The sequence below is a fragment of the Rhincodon typus genome, chromosome 48 (assembly GCF_021869965.1).
Source record: "Rhincodon typus isolate 14 chromosome 48, sRhiTyp1.1, whole genome shotgun sequence".
In the NCBI taxonomy this organism is placed as follows: domain Eukaryota; kingdom Metazoa; phylum Chordata; class Chondrichthyes; order Orectolobiformes; family Rhincodontidae; genus Rhincodon; species Rhincodon typus.
The window spans coordinates 5,386,384-5,399,496 of NC_063379.1; the positions used below are offsets into that span (position 1 = coordinate 5,386,384).

Here is a 13,113-nt window from a genome sequence, read left to right on the forward strand (position 1 = left end):
CAGGTCACTTGGGGTGCCTGGAACACACATTTTTCCCTTTTAAGGTGTATGCCTGCCTGGGAGAAACATTTAAGGACTATGTCCAAGTTCTCTAAATGCTCCTTATTGGTCTTCCCTATTGTTAGCATGTCATCCAGACAAATGGCGACCTGGGGTGAACCTTGTCAAATGTTCTCCATCATCCACTGAATAATTGAACAGGCTGACGATACCCCAAATAGCAGTCTCGTATATTGGTACAAACCCTCATGGGTATTAACGGTAGCACACTTCTGGGAATCCTCATCTAACCGCAATTGCAATACGTGTGGTTCATGTCCAGCTTCGTGAAGGACAGACCTCCCTCTCCCCCACCACCACCCCTGCCAGTTTTGCATACAAATCCTCTGTGAGGATTGGGTATTTATCCAGCTGCGAAAAACAAATCCCTCAAAGGCAATCTGACCCATCGGACTTCACAATCAGTACGATGGGTGCTGTCCATTCCGCAAATTGGTTTGACGATTCCTTCGCTTTTCAGCCTTCTGATTTCTGTCTCTACTTTTGCCTGTAAGGCAAATGGCATTGGGCAGGCCTTGCAGAATCATGGAATTGCTTCCTGGTCACCACGCAAGGTGGCCTTAGCTCCTTTGATAATCTCTAGACCCTCCTGATAAAACTTCTGGGTATTTATTTCGGACTTCAGTCAGGCAACCATTTTCTCATCGAAAAATGTGGAACCAATCCAGGAAAATCTTTCTCAACTAATTTTGCCCCATCAAGCTTGGGCCTGAGCCTTTTATGACAATCAGTAGTAACTGACCCAGCTGCTTCTCATAAGAGATTGAACCGAAGTTCTACCCTTAATCCATAAAGCTTCCCTGGTATGGGTTCTCAGCCTAGCCGACATCTTGCACAAACTTAAGGGTTGGAGTTCAAAGCTGAATTTTGCTAAAGATGGTTCTGAGATCACTGAAATGATCGCACCACATCGCCCACTATTAAAAGCGAGTGAACATTTAACCAGAAGTTTATTTTGATTGGTTCTGATTTGGATGTTGCTAAGTAATTTAACTGTTCCAAACCATTTGTAGAAGGACTTTCCAGGATGTGCACTCTCCTGAATATCAGTCTATGAGTTCTCCTACTCAATTTAGGCCTTGTGGCACTCTTTTGTTGTCCCGAGTCTGCATACCCGGCTTGCCGGCCTGGATCCCGACGAAAATGTTAACTGTTTGCCCAAGACTTGGCTTTGTTTTGGGGTTTTGCTTTGGTCTCACCTAGAATTCCTCTGTTTAACATATGTCCTGAATGAGGTTCTGTGACTGTCTTTACTCAAGTGGTTTCCCCCAAGCTCAGTCAGCCTGGCAAGGGTGCCCACTTCCATTGGAATACCCTGCAACTCATATGCTCCACTTACTGCATTTTCCAATGATAAAGCCACTTGTAGTGCCTGTTTGAAGTCCATTTGGGCTTCAGCTAATAGGTGCTTTTGCGTGGGTACATCATTAATCCAATGAACCAAACAGTCTCTCAGCATTTCATTAAGGGTTAAACCAAAGTCACATGCCTTTGCCAGTTATCTTAACCAAGTCAAAAATCCAGGTACAGATACCGTCCTTCTCAAATTGCTGAATAACACTGATAGCATTTCTGAATTAGAGGAGGCGTGGGATCGTAATATTCCTTAACTAAATCCATCAACTCTTGAAAGGTTTTAGTATCTTGTGCTTCAGGAAAAGTTACGCTCCTAATAACCGAAAAGCTGCAGGTCCACAAGCTGTCAGGAGAATTACTCGATGCTTTTCATCTGCCCCAATGTCATTTGCATGGAATAAATAACAGATTCTTTCCGTACGTTGGACCCAGTCTTCAATTGCAGGATCAAATGAGTCAACCTTCCCAAATAACAGCATGATGCCAGGAATGCTTACCTTATGACAAAGACGACTGTTGTGAGCGAATTTCTTCCGGAGCACACTTTGCTCTTGTCACCACTGAAATAACTCCACAGAGGTCAGTATCCCTTCACCCAGTCACCCTTTATTTACATACTGATCTAGCTGCCTCAGAGTGAACAGAATCACTGACCCTCCTGTTTATATCTGTCAGCCAGGACTCCCTGATTGTACCAGATTAACAGCTCCAGTCAGGGAACTCATATTCAGGGTTCTCTCAAGGTTAACATGTAGGTTCAGAGATAGCAAGAACTGCAGATTCTGGAGTCAGAGATAACACAGTGTGGAGCTGGAGGAACACAGCAAGTCAGGCAGCATCAGAGGAGCAGGAAAGTTGATGTTTTGGGCTTATACTCATACTGATGAAGGGTGTAAAGCCAAAACATCGACTTTCCTGTGCCTCTCATGCTGCCTGACCTGCTGTGTTCCTCCAGCTCCACACTATTAACATGCAGGTTCAGTTGGCAGTTAGGAAGGCAAATGCAATGTTAGATTTCATTTCATGAAGCGTAGAACACAACAGCAGAGATATACTGATGAGGCTGTATAAAGCTTATGTTGGAATATTGCGAGCAGTTTTGGGCCCCATATCGAAGGAAAGATGTGCTGGCATTGAAGGGGGCCCAGAGGAGGTTTACAAAAATGATCTCAGGGATGAAGGGCTTGTCATATGGGGAGCAATTGAGGACTCTGTGTCTGTACTCAAAGGAGTTTAGAAGGATGAAGGGAGATCTGATTGAAACTTACAGAATACTGACAGGCCTGGATAGAGTTGATGTGGAGACGATGTTTTCACTAGTCAGAGAGACTAGGACCTGAGGATACAGCTTCAGAGTGAAGGGATGACCTGTTAGAACTGAGATGAGGAGGAATTTCTTCAGCCGGAGAGTGGTGAATCTGTGGAACTAATTGCCGCAGAGTGCTGTGGAGGCCAAGTTATTGAGTGCATTTAAGACAGAGATAGATAGGTTCTTGATTAGTAAGGGGATCAAGGATTACAGGGAGAAGGCAGGAGAATGGGGTTGAGAAACATATCAGCCATGATTGAATGGCAAAGCAGACCTGATGGGCTGAATGGCCTAACTCTACATTTATATTTCATGGTCTTGTAGTTTTATGGGCTTTTTACTTCTTTGTATGTTTGATTGTAGACTGAAATGAGCAAAATAACTGTTTGTGAAGGCAAGGCTTGTTCAAGGATTATTGCACTTTTAAAAAGCAAGCAACTAGTACTCATTGTAAGTGCTGTTTACACAACTGCTTGTCCAAACAGTTGGAGGTCTACTTGCAGATGAGCCAGAGGCCTGGGGACTGTGTATGAATGGATCTTTGGCTGGCAGCAAGTAGCTGACTGGTCTGTGTACTAGAGATCAGTTATTGATGACAGATTCTTGCCAATAAATTGGCCACTTGCTCATCACTCAGGACATCTCAAATTCTGTCATTAAATTTAGATTCCCTACTCACCTTATTACAGGAGATACAAAAAATGCTAATTTCTACCAATTATAAAATTTGCAATGTTAGTTCCAAAGTAAAATGAGTTATATATAAAGTTACATTGTTACACTTAATGTTACAATGGAAACAGCTTCCATCTCATTCGACCTTGGAAGGTCAAATAAACAAAGTCTCTCTATCTTGAAGCTGCAATTATAACTCCTTCTACGCTGTAAACGGGTTTTCTTAAGGTTCATCTTTATAGGACTTTTAATGGAATCTCTTTAATGCTTATTATGGATTTATATAATGTTCAAAATCTATAACAATGGTTATTTGGAAATCTTAACTAAAGAAATAAACCTTTTCTACAATTTGTGACAGATCTCAGACTTTAAATTAATCAAGTATAAAATTCTTCTATCAGCATTCAGGTTGCTATTATCTAGTTGTTCTTTCATGTGTGTCTGCCCATGTGCATTATCTTAATCTGTTACCTTGGATTTATTCTGTCTACAGAGTCACTATTGCTCTAATTTATGATTTACTTCAAAACAAACTATACCAAAGAAGCTACTGTAAGTTAACTGAAAACTACTTTCAGCCATCTTTTGTTGCTTTCAGCCATGGGCAATGCCAACAGAAGAATGTAAAAACTCACTAACTTCCATAATAAGAACTCTTTCTGAGACCTGAAGGGGTGCAACAGGCAGCAGTAATGGCTGATGATTATAAGCGTCACTGACGCCGACATCGCCCCACCCACCGCCAACGCTGCTGACGACGTCACTAACTCTGCCCCCACACCCGGCTCCAACCCAGCCACCAGCCCCACATCAGTCCCAAACCCTGCCGGGTCTTCACCATCCTCCCAGACCTCCCCCTCACTGTCAGTCCTCAGTAAAGGACTCACCTTCATCCCCCTACGCCCACACATTAACGAATACTGTTCACACTTAGACGTCAAACAGTTTTTCCGTCACCTCCGCCTCCATGCCTATTTCTTTAACCGTGAGTCTAACCCACCCTCTACAGAGCCCCTTCTCCCGCCTCCAACACACCCTATCCTCCTGGACACCACCCTAAGGCCTCCTACCCTCTCTCGACCTCTTCATTTCCAACTTCCGTTGCGACATCGATCGCCTCAACCTCTCACTCACTCCAACCTCTCCCCCATGGAACGAGCACCTCTCTGCTACAAACCTAACCTCACCATCAAACCCGCGGATAAGGGAGGAGTAGTTGAGGTATGGTGCACTGGCCTTTAAATAGCCGAGGCCAGGTGCCAACTCTCCGACACCCCCTCGATCATGACCCCACCCCTGACCACAAAACATCATCTCTCAAACCATTCACAATATCATCACCTCAGGTGACCTCCCACCCACAGTATCCAACCGCATCGTTCCCCAACCCCACACCGCCCATTTCTATCTCCTTCCCAAAATCCACAAACCTGATTGCCCCAGCCAACCCACTGTCTCTGCCTGCTCCTGTCCCACTGAACCTACCTCCATGTACCTTAAATTTATTTTCTTCCCCCGATCCAGGAACTCCCCACCTATGTCCGGGACACCACCCATGCCCTCCACCTCCTCCAAGACTTCCAATTCTCTGGCCCCCAACACCTCATCTTCACTATGGACATCCAATCCCTGTACACTTTGTATCCCCCATGCAGATGGCCACTTCTTCCTCTCCCGCAGGCCCGACCAGTCCCCCTCCACTGACACCCTCATCCGCTTAACCAAACTCCTCCTTACCCTTAACACCTTCTCCTTTAACTCCTCCCACTTCCTACAGATGAAGGGGATGGCCATGGGAACCCACATGGGCCCAACTGTGCCTGTCTCTTCATAGGATACGTGGAACAGTCCCTCTTCCATTGCTACACTGGCATTATCCCCCAGCTCTTCCTCTGCTATATTGATGACTGTATTGACACTGCCTTGTGCTCCCACAAGGAGCTTGAACAGTTCATCTTTACTAACAACTTTCACCCCAATCTCAAATTCACCTGGATCATCTCCGATACCTCCCTCTCCTTCCTGGGCCTCTCCATCTCTATCTCTGGTGACCGCCTCAAAACTGACATCTATTTCAAGCCCACGACTCCCACATCTACCTACACCTCCTCTCACCCACGTTCCTGCAAGAATGTGACCCCCTACTCCCAGTTCCTCTGCCTCTGCCGTGTCGGCTCCCAAGATGGGGCATTCCACTCCCGCACACCCCAGATGTCCTCCTATTTCAAGGGCAACAACATTCCCCCTTTGGTCGTCAAAAATGCTCTTAACCGCATCTCTTGCATTTCCCGCGCCTCTGCCCTCACATCCCCTCCCCTCAACAAAAACATAGACAGAATCCCGTTGTCATCTAATATCACCTCACCAACCTCCAATTCCAATGTATTGTTCTCCACCACATCCGCCACCTACAAGCCAACCCCACAACCAAAGATATATTTCCCTACCCACTCCTATCTGCCTTTCATACAGACCGCTCTCTCCATGACTCACTCATCAGCTCTACACTCCCCACTGGTGCCACCACCCCTGGCACCTTTCCCTGCAACTGCAGTAAGTTCTACACCTGCCCCTACACCTCCCCCCTCACCTCCATTCAAGGTACCAAACAAACCTTCCACATTAGACAGAGGTTCACCTGCACATCCGTCAACGTGGGCTATTGCATCCACTGCTCCCGATGTGGCCTCCTTCAAATCGGTGAGACCAAGTGGAAGCTTGGAGACCGTTTTGTAGAGCACCTGTGCTCACGACAACCAACAACACCTTCCAGTCATGAACCACTTCAACTCCCCCTCCCACTCCCTGGATGACATGTCCATCCTGGGCCTCCTCCAATGTCAGAATGACACCCACAAACTGGAGGAGCAGCACCTCATATTCCGCCTCAGGAGCCTACAGCCCAATGGCTTAAACGTAGATTTACCAGTTTCAAAATCTCCCCACCCTCGGTCTCATCCCATGACCAACCCTCCCTCTCATCCCCACCTCCTTGACCTGACACAACCTGTCCATCTTCTCTCCCACCTATCCGCCCCTCCTACCTCACTGACCAATCCTCACCACTCCCTACCTACGCTCATCTATCACCATCCCACCGACCTTCCCCAGCCCCACCCCTCCTCTCTCTATTTAGTTCTGAGCTCCATTCCCCCTCCCCATTTCTGAAGAAGGGTCCCGACACAAAACATCAACTTTCTTGCTCCTCTGATGCTGCCTGGCCTGCTGTGTTTCTCCAGCTCCACACTGTGTTATCTCCATTAAACTTTTTTTCTCCCTCACATCCATTAATTTGAAAGGGATAGAAAGGTGAAAGAAAAGCAAGTCACTAAGGAATGGATAGCTAGACATGACTCCAAAATCTCCATCTCAGATCAGAAGGCAAAGTACTGAGGGTGGAGGTGAGAATCAGAAGCCAAGGTATTTCCATTGTGACACCATCACTCCACCACTCCCACCCACCTCCTGGACCTAGACACAAAGTTGCAGTTTCAAATCCGTGGAACACACGTTAATTACATAAATGAACACAAGCTTTAACAAAACTAAAATGAACAAATAAATTCAGCTAGTTTATTTCAATGAGTTTGAAATTTATAGAAATAAAATGTCATTTACGTAATTGAACATGTTTATTGTACAGTTTTGCATTAATATCTTGTATAACTGAATGTAAGATTTTTAAACAAACGTACTTAATTTCTAACAATATTCCAAGGTATGTTACAAAACTGTTTCTCTTTTCATCGACACAGTTCATCTGCAAATGCTGGGAATTAGCTGAGTGAACAATTCGTAAAATATGTTAAAACACAAGGCAGTGTCACTTACCACAATCTCCTTCTGGTGAAGACTGCAACGGTCGGTCGGTCGGCCGGTCTCTCTCTCTCTCTCTCTCTCACACACACACAGAGTCACAGCTTGATTGCCATCTACTGGGCCCTGTGAATATTTCACAAACGTAATTTTAGATTCGTATCAATTTACAAAATGCATTTATTATTAATGCTCAATGTTAGACATTACTTAAAAAGTGATCACAACCATTTATCAGCAATACTGTGAAATTTAAACATGATTAGTTTTTTTTTGAATTTGAAGATTAATTATCTTTTGTAATGAAATACTAAATGTCATATGTTTCTTAATCTACCTGAATATACAGTCGAATTGATCTCATTTAGCTATTTATTAACATTCAGAGTTATCAACTTACACTGAATTATGAATTGTTCAGGTTCGGGTCCAATTTAAGCAGCGGGTGGAGCTAAGAGCAGCAGGTATTCCCACAATCCCCTGCGGATTTGAAAGGTGTCTATCAGTGACACAGGGGCGCACAGCCCGCACCGGGTGCGCAAAGGCGCAAGGGATCTGCGTGGTGAGGTCACGCAAGATGGCCGCCCACTATGTGGAAGGACTGACAATGAGGACGAGGGACGAGGGATGAGACAAGAGGCGACGAAGGCCATATCTGTGAGGCGAAACAGAACAGCTCCATCTGGCGCAGAGACAGCAGGAACTGCAGATGCTGGAGAATCTGAGATAACAAGGTGTAGAGCTGGATGAACACAGCAGGCCAAGCAGCATCAGAGGAGCAGGAAGGCTAACGTTTTGGGTCTAAACTCTTCTTCAGAAATCCTACTATCTCTGAATGAAACTACTATTTGTTTTGGAGAAATGTCCCAGTGCATCCTTTAATCATTCTGTAACAAGATACTATCCACCCCTTAAAATTCTAGCGTGAATTGCTTCAGTATTATAATACAGGTCTTGTCTCAATGTTAGGAATCACAGAAGTACGAAAAAATTTAATATTATGTCTTGGACAGAAGTTAAGCTTGATTCCTGCTTTTTCCCTTCCTCCCTTTCTAAATAAAGGAGTTACATCAGCTGTTTCACAATCTAGAGAACAAAAAAGAGAACAAAAGCAAAGTACAGTGTAGGAACAGGCCCTTCAGCCCTCCAAGCCTGTGCCGATCATCATGCTCTAACTAACCCAAAAAACAAACCTTCTTCCCTTATTCGGTCCATATCCCTGTCTTCCCCTCTCTATTCATATAACCATCCAGATGCCTCTTAAATGTTGCCAATGTGCCTGCTTCCACCACCTCTTCTGGCAGTGCATTCCAGGCTCCTAAACTCTCTGTGTGGAAAACTTCCCTCGCACATCTCCCTTAAACTTAACCCCTGTCACCTTGAACCTGTACCCCCTTGTAATCCACCCTATCTATGCCTCTAATAATTTTGTAGCCCTCTGTCAGGTCTCCTCTCAGCTGCTGTATTTCCAGCGAAAATAACCCTCGTCTTTTTAACCTTTCCTCATAGCCAAAGCCCTTGAGACCGGGCAACATCCTGATGAACCTTCTCTGCACTCTCTCCAAAGCTTCCACGTCCTCCTGGTAATGTGGCAACCAAAACTGCACGCAGTACTCCAAAAGCGGCCTAACAAGGGTTTTACATAGCTGCAACATGGTTCACCAACTCTTGTACTCCATGCCCCAGCCGAAGAAGGCAAGCATGCCATATGCCTTCTTAATCACCTTGGCTACGTGTGTAGCTGTGAACTGTGGACCTGCCTGCCCCGCTCCATCAGTATTTTAATGTTCCAAAGGATTCTGCCATTAACAGTATAATTCACACCTAAATATGATCCTCCATCTGCCTGGATTAAACCCCTTCTGCCATTTCTGTGCCCAAATCGCCAATGTATATTTTATCCTTTCACAATCGTCGGCATTATCAGCAACTCCACCAATCTTCATGTCTTCTGCAAACTTAGTAATCAGATCACCCACATTTCCTCCAGATCATTCACATATACTGTAAACAACAGAGGACCAAAGACTGATCCCTGTGGAACACCACTAGGTACCAGTCTCCATTCTGACAAACAACCTTGCACTGCTACCCTCTGTCTTCTATGACCAAGCCAGTTTTGTATCCATCTAGCCAGCCCACCCGGAATCCCATGTGATTTTAGTTTTTGTACCAATCTGCCATGTGAGACTTTATCAAATGCCTTACTAAAGTCCAAATAAACTACATTCACAGTCCTTCCCACATTAATTACCTTTGTCACCTCTTCATAAAATTCAGTCAGGTTGGTGAGACATGACCTTCCCCGTAAATGAACCTTCCCTGAATCTAGCCCACTTTAATTCATGTGGAAAATAAAAGAACCGGGAGAGTAACAGTGATAGGGGATTGCATTGTTAGGTGACCAGACAGATGTTTTTGAGGGTGTAGATGCAACACCAGGTAGTACACTGCCTCCCTGGTCCCGGAGTCTAGGATGTCACTGAGTAGCTGAAGGAGTGTCAGAAAGGATTATCAGCCAATATAAGGTGAGGCAATGGATGGAGCCTTGCAAGCAGAATATAGGAATCTGTGAAATCGATTGCAAAGTACGACCTTGAACGGAATCATCTTAGTGCCCTGTGCTAGTGAGATTAGGGGTAGATGAGGCAGAACCAGTAGTTGTGGTGCATTTGTATTTTCAGCAATCTTTTGATGAAGTCTAATCTAGAGATTACCATGCAAAATCGAAGCACATGGGATTGCCAGTGATCTACTGGCATGGATTCAAGACTGCGAAACAAAGAGTAAGTGGGCTATCACAGGAACCTATGCATGGGCTCTGGCTATTCAACGAAGGTGAACGAACAAAGAACAGTACAGCACAGGAACAGGCCCTTCGGCCCACCAAGACTGCACCAATACACGATGCCTTTCTAAACCAAAAATCTTTTGCCTCCATGCGGTACATATCCCTCTCTTGCCTGCCTATTATATATCTGGAAAGATGTCTGTTAAATGTTGTTATTATATCCGTCTCCACCACCTCATCTTGCAGAGCATTCCAGGCACTCACCACCCTCTGTGTAAAAAAAAGCCTTGCCTCTCACATCTCCTTTAAACTTACCCCTTTTACTATAATGTATGTTTCCCTGTAATTGACATTTCTATCCTGAGAAAAAGATGCCAACTATCCATTCTGTCCATGTCTCTCATAATTTTGTAAACTTCTATCAGGTTGCCCCTTGGTCTACCAGTGAAAGCAAACAAAGTTTGTCCAATCTCTCGTCATAGCTAAAACCCTCTAAACCAGGCAACATCTGGTAAAACATTTCTGTACCTGCTCCAAACTCTCCACATCATCTGGCAGTGTGGTGACCAGAACTGTACACAATGTCCCCTAATTAAAGCATTATACAGCTGCAACATGACTGGACAATTCTGTATACTCTTTACCCCGACTGATGAAGCATGCTATACGCCTTCTTGACCATCTTATCCACTTGTGTTGCCATTTTCAGAGAACTGTGAACCTGTACACCTAGATCCCTCTATATGTTGATGCTTCTAGGGGTTTTGCCGTATACTGTATGCTTCTCTCCTGTATTAGATCTTCCAAAATGCATCACCTCACATTTGTATCCTCAGGCAATCCTCCTCATTATCCACAGCTCCCCCAATCTTTGTGTCATCTGCAAACTTACTAATCAGGCCACTTATATTCTCCTCAGAATCATTTATATCTGTTACAAACAACAGGGGTCCCAGCACTGATTCCTGCAGAACACCACTAGTCACAGATCTCCAATCTGAAAAATGTCCTTCCACTGCTACTCTTTGTCTTCTATAACTAAGCCAGTTCTATATCCATCTTACCAGCTCACCATGGATCCCATTTGACTTCACCTTTTGTGTCAGCCTGCTATGAGGGACCTTGTCAAAGGCCTTGCTATAGTCCATATTGAAAACATCCACTGCCCTGCCCTCATCAATCATCATTATCAATTCCTCAAAACTCAATCAAGTTTGTGAGACATGACCTCCCCTGCACAAAGCCATGCTGCCTAATGCTAATAAGTCCACATTTTTTCCAAATGCGAGTAAATTCTGTCCCTAAGAATCTTCTCCAGTAATTTCCCTATCACTGATATAAGGCTCACTGGCCTGTAATTTCCCAGATTAATCCTTATGCTCTTCTTAAAGAAAGCACCAATGTTGACGGTTCTCCAGTCCTCTAGGACCTCGCCTGTGACTAAAGTGGATTCAAAGATTTTATGCAAGGCCCCAGCAATTTCCTCCCTTGCCTCCCTCAGTATTCTTGGATAGATACCATCAGGTCCTGGGGACTTGTGTACCTCCACGCTTTTCAAAACATGCAACATCATCTCCTTTTTCATCTTGAACACGGCCCAGAATATCAACATACCCCTCCCAAGACTCACCATTTATCATGTCCTTCTCCCTTGTGAATGAGGATGCAAAGAATTCATTAAGGAACACACCCACTTCCTCCTGCTCCACGTATAAGTTCCCTCTTTTGTCCTTGAGTGGATCTACCCTTTGCTTAGCTAGCCTCTTGCTCCAAATATATGTATCAAGCACCTTGGGATTTTCCTCAATCCTGTTTGCCAAGGACTTTTCATTGCTCCTTTTAGTCCTCCTAAGTCCTTTTTTAAATTGTTTCCTACTTTCTTTATATTCTTTGAGGGCTCTGTCTTTCTTTAGTTCTTAAGCCTTATGTGTGCCTCCTTTTTCTTTTTGACTAAGCTCTCAATTTCTCTTGTCATCCAAGGTTCCTGAATCTTGTGATCCTTATTTTCATCTTCACATAAACATGCTGGTCATGAACTCCAACCAACTGGCCTTTAACAGATTCCCATGGCCAGGGAATGAGCCTGGCCAGGTGATTGAAGTTTCAATGGTGGAGCATTTTGGGAAGAGTGATCATAATTCCATAAATTTTAAGTTACTTCTGGATAAGGACTATTGTAGTCCTTGGGTGAAAGCACTAGGGGAAGTCTAACCACCACATTATTAGACAGGAATGGGGAATGTATATTGGGGGCAGCTACATGAGGGTAAACCCATGTCTAACACTTTGTTGGGAAAAAAAAACGCAATGCCAAAGTATTATTTAAATGGGGACAGGTTGTCCTTGTACTCTAGGCATTGAAAGCTTGTGTGCAGGTGGAGCAAGGGGTTAAGAAAGCAAATAGTGTCATGGCTTCCTTACAAGGGGATTTGAGGACAGGAGCAGGGATGTCTTACAGGTGGGACCACACCCGGAGTAATGTCATAGAGTCATACAGCACGGAAACAGACCCTTCAGTCCAACCAGTCCTCACTGAACATGTTCCCAAACTAAACTAGTCCCACCTGCCTGCATTTGGCCCATGTATCTCCAAACATTTCTTATTCACATACTGATCCAAATGTCTTTTGTAACTGTACCCGAATCCATCACTTCCTCTGGAAGTTCATTCCACACACAAACAACTCTGTGTAAAAAAGTTGCCCCTCATTTCCTTTTTAAAACTTTCTTGTCTCACCTTAAAAATATGCCCTCTAGTCTTGAACTCCCTCACCCTAGGGAAAAGACCTTATCTATGCCCCTCATGATTTCACAAAACTCTATAAGGTCACCTCTCAACCTCCTACACGCCAGTGAAAAAAGGCCCAGCCTATCCAGCCTTTCCCTATATCTCAAACCCTCCATTCCCGGCACCATCCTGGTAAGTGTTTTCTGAACCCTCGCCAGTTTAATAATACTCTTCCTATAACAGGGTGATCAGAACTGCACACAGTAGACCAGAAGAGGCCTCACCAATGTCCTGTACAACCTCAACATAGCATCCCATGTCCTATACTTAAAGGACTGAGCAATGAAGGAAAGTGTGCTAAACACCTTCTTAACC

The 13,113-nt window shown here is 44.5% G+C and overlaps 1 long non-coding RNA gene across 1 annotated transcript in view; it reads right to left on the reverse strand.

The window, feature by feature from the left end:
• Positions 1-7,277, reverse strand: part of LOC125488032 — a 34,383-nt gene extending 27,106 nt beyond the window's left edge. The window contains exon 1 of the long non-coding RNA XR_007266193.1: positions 7,235-7,277. This is a non-coding gene — a long non-coding RNA (uncharacterized LOC125488032). The remainder of the gene's footprint in view (positions 1-7,234) is intronic.
• Positions 7,278-13,113: the final 5,836 nt, after the last annotated feature.